The sequence below is a fragment of the Cynoglossus semilaevis genome, chromosome 2, assembly GCF_000523025.1.
Source record: "Cynoglossus semilaevis isolate Cse_v1.0 chromosome 2, Cse_v1.0, whole genome shotgun sequence".
In the NCBI taxonomy this organism is placed as follows: Eukaryota; Metazoa; Chordata; class Actinopteri; order Pleuronectiformes; family Cynoglossidae; genus Cynoglossus; species Cynoglossus semilaevis.
In genome coordinates this window covers 15,779,671-15,783,708 of record NC_024308.1, presented here as the reverse complement: position 1 = coordinate 15,783,708, position 4,038 = coordinate 15,779,671, and positions in this window count along the sequence as shown.

The following is a 4,038-nucleotide window of genomic DNA, read 5'->3' as shown; positions in this document are numbered from 1 at the left end:
ATTCATATTTGATACTTTTTTTTTATTAAATCCTCAAGTGTCCAACTAAAGGGAGACTGCCTTCAAAGAAATGTAATACAAAATGTCCATATTATTAACAGTAATATTACTGAGATTGCCCAATTTGCTTATACGTTTAATGGCACAGCCGTCTATTTGTCGGACGTCGATTGTTTGACCTGTGAGACATGACATCAATCCTGCTGTGGGACCAACACTCCCATCTCCCTGGGACAGATCTGGAGGTCGTACAAGGCCACGACCTTCCCACTGCCCCTGTGGGCTTCCTGGAGCTCCAGAGACCCCAGTGGACAGCAGGCTAACTCCGCCTGGGAACTGGAGCCTGTCCAGATGGACTGGATGATAAATGGTCAGCGCGAAAGACGACGAACTGAACAAACTTTGTGGTAGTCAGCGGGGAAAGGCTTTCCTGACCTTTCGGCGGTCTGAGGTAATACTGTCACAGGAGTGACGTTGGGGGTTACGTGTCGGTGCAGTCGGCCGCGTGAATCACAAACATCACGTATCACATGGGCTCCCGAAAGGCAACCGCATAATATTATCTCCCACTGTACCGAGAATCGCAGAAAGTTCTCATTGTCTCCTCTTGGAATTCCATGCTTTTGACTCGTTTGGTTTTGCATCTCTAACGACTCTTGTGTAAATGTGTGACTTACTGCTTGTTCGCTGCTGATATATATTTGTAATTCAACATTGTGCAGACATGGGGGCCTAACAGAGTGCGGGCCTGATTCATATCTTACTCTTTACTCACACCAGTGGGCTGTTTAACTTGTGTGGGCTCATTCACAGTGGAACAGTATTGTCCTGCCTCACACACTCGGCTCATTCTCCTCCGCTGTCTCTGACAATGCACAGTAGCAGTGACGGCATCTGAAGCCTTCCTTGTATTGTTCCATGTCCCTGTTTGGCTACTGCTGCTTAGACATAAAATGGTGTAGTACGGTAGTTCCCAACCTTTTTTTTTTTTTTTTTGATCACCCCAGAAACATTTGTTTTTGATCATGTTTGTTGTAGTGTTCCAAATACAGAGTCGCCAGATTACCACACAATTGCTAAATATTTCAAGCGACCCCATTTGTGGTCACGACCCCAAGGTTGAGAAACACAAGTGTAGCTGTTCTGATTTGATCAATTGAATATGTATATTATACCTTCGAATCAACCTATGGAAAGTCCTTCTGAGATTTAATTTGATACTTAAATGTCAGGTCTAAACTCGCCCAGCGTTGCTGCTAACAGCACCGTGAAACTAGTGGCAGTTTGAGGTCATCCCTCCATGGTAACCAGGATTGGTCGATCAAACAATAAGTCAGTCATGTCAACGTTTCAGTGTTTCAACACACATGAATCGCTGTCACGGTGAGAGGCTTACTATGTGTCATTGACCTTCTCTTTGTCTTCAGCTTTTCTATCGCCGTTTCATACCGATTTTATATTGTCACCTAATCTATTGAACTTTGATCTTTTTACATTGGCGTTACTTCCTGGTACATTTTGAGCACCTGGAAAAACCCACACGTTCATGGAGAGAACATACAAACATAATACAGACAGAGCATCATTTATTACTTTGGATTTTTTTTTTTTTTTTGCTTTTACGCAAAGGAAAAATCCTTCTGCCACTGTAGCCTGAGTCGGTTTTTTTTTTTTTTCTTTTTCCAAAATTAATCAAGCAGGATTGAACACCCTAGCATATGACTTTAAATGAAGTAAAGTAGTAAAAGTGAAGTGTATTTTTTCACTGTCTCCCCGGACCTGGTGTTGGGGACCCCTACCTTAGAGGACCGGTTTTGGCCCGTTAGCCATATGTTTGACACCCCTGTCCTAAATGGTCTGCAATTTTTTTTTTCTCACTGGTAATTATTAAAGCTGTCTAAAAATGCTAGCCATATGTTTGACACCCCTGTCCTAACTGGTCTGCAAAAAAAAATTTTTCTCACTGATAATTATTAAAGCTGTCTAAAAATGCATTAGACAGAAAAGAAAATGAAATTTAAGGTTTGGACAAAAACACTCACAGATCATTTCTCTCATCATCATCGTCATCATGCGTGTCCTATATTTCTTATTTATAGTCTTTTTGACAGTCCGTTAAGAATGAATGAATATCGACGTTACATAAGTCTAGATGAAAGAGATTTATCTTCGCGTTGTGCAAACTGATCACAGGTCCACGTCATTTCGCGGTCGTTGTTCACAGTCCGATGAAAGTGGGACTAAAAGAGGAGGAGTTCGGACGGGACTGTTGTGTGTGGGAGTGGAGTGGAGTGGGGAGGGCTCTGAGGGTTGTTTCCCTGGAATAGTGGATGGGTCGCTCGCACTAACAGAAACACATCCATACAAAGAGAAGACGAACCGCGGAGTTTTGGGGGAAAGAAGTGCTGACCGAAGAGAACAGCTGCGTTGCGGATCGATCCTGGAAAGATTTCCCGAAACGGCTTGCCTTTTCTTTTTTTTTTACTTTTTCTTTCTTTTTCCCTGCTGGGACTATTTTTCTGAGCTCTGATGCTGCCTCTGGATCATGAAAGAAACGCTCACCATGAAGTTTGGCTGGAAAACTAAAATGGTAAAGGAGTTGAACGAAACTTGGTTTTTCCAGCCCCGTGTGCGCCGTTGTTGGCTTTGTGGTTTGGGAAGAGAGTGTGGAGGGTGGGGGATTACAGGCAAGCTTGGTAAAGTCGAGTTGAACTAATTGAACTTTAAAACCACTTTGAGCTACATTGCAAGGCACGATGCCGTGACGATAAATGATCAGTATCGCGATAAAACGTCCACATAACTGAACTAAACTCGTGTGAACAAACAGGGGGAGAGGGAACAACTAACAACCCACCCCCCTCCCAGCCCACCCCCCAGGCCTCTTCTGTCTCTTCACAGTTCCCAGCTGCATCCAGCAGAGAAAAGCACCAAAGCCAACACGCCAGACTCCGACTGAGTGCTGTTGTTTTTTTTAGATGGGCTGTATTGTTTGACACCCAGGGCGAAGGCGGACTGATGGGTAAAGGGAGACCCTTCAATCTGTCCTCCCTCTGTACTACTGGAGCATATGTCCAGTACATGTCATTCATCCAGATCTTCACTCTTCTGTGTTGTGTTTCTAATGGACCACTGTAACATCAACAGTTGGATGGTCGGATCCTTTTCTTTTAGTCATCACAAAAAAAAAAACATGGTAATTTCCTAGGTTATGTCCGTGACTCTTCCTTTTTTTTTTTTTTTTTTTTTTTTTGTAATTCAGTCTACTCTGCCGGGGACAGTTGCTCTGGGGTGGCCAGCTAATTGTCCAAGGTTGGCTGAGGACGTCACTGTTTGGCACGGAGAAAAAAAAAATCACTGATTATGATTATAGTCAATAAAGGTTTTTTTTTTTTTAAGTAGCTCTGTCAAACATTTTCAGCTGCGTGGCCGACAATACGCAGATGATGTGTTTGTGTGTGTGACTCAGCAGCCCAGACTTAACAGGACCAGCACTGAGACCTCCAGCTATTGTTTTGAGAACATGTGTGTTTTTGTGTTGACTGCACAAGTTGTGCACTGATATACAGTATTTGTCTGTCTCTACAGCCAGTGTGTGGTTAGCTGAACAGGCTACACTGCAGATGTTTTTCAGACAAACACAACTTTCTAAAAAAAACTGCAAAACAGCTTAAAGAGAGACTGTCCCCGTCCCCCCCCCTGTGTCCCCGCAGTTTGTGGTCCTTTTGTTTGCTCTGCTTTTTAATTAACTTTTAAAATGTATTTCATCTCGGATGTTGCTTGTTATTGGATGTCCCCCGTCTGTCCGCACTAACAGTCTTCTCTTATGAATGAATTCCGAGGGCAAAGCAACAGAGAAACAGATTTATGACAAAGCTCCGTTTGTCATTTTTAATTAGATGTGAGTGCAAATATGCATGACTTTTTTAAAAGAATGCCATTTCACTTTGTAACTTCTTGTTGTCACTGTTTGTCCTTTTGGGGGTATGGTGAAAGAAATGGGAACGGGAAAATAGAGGGGAGTAAAGATAGGGAAAG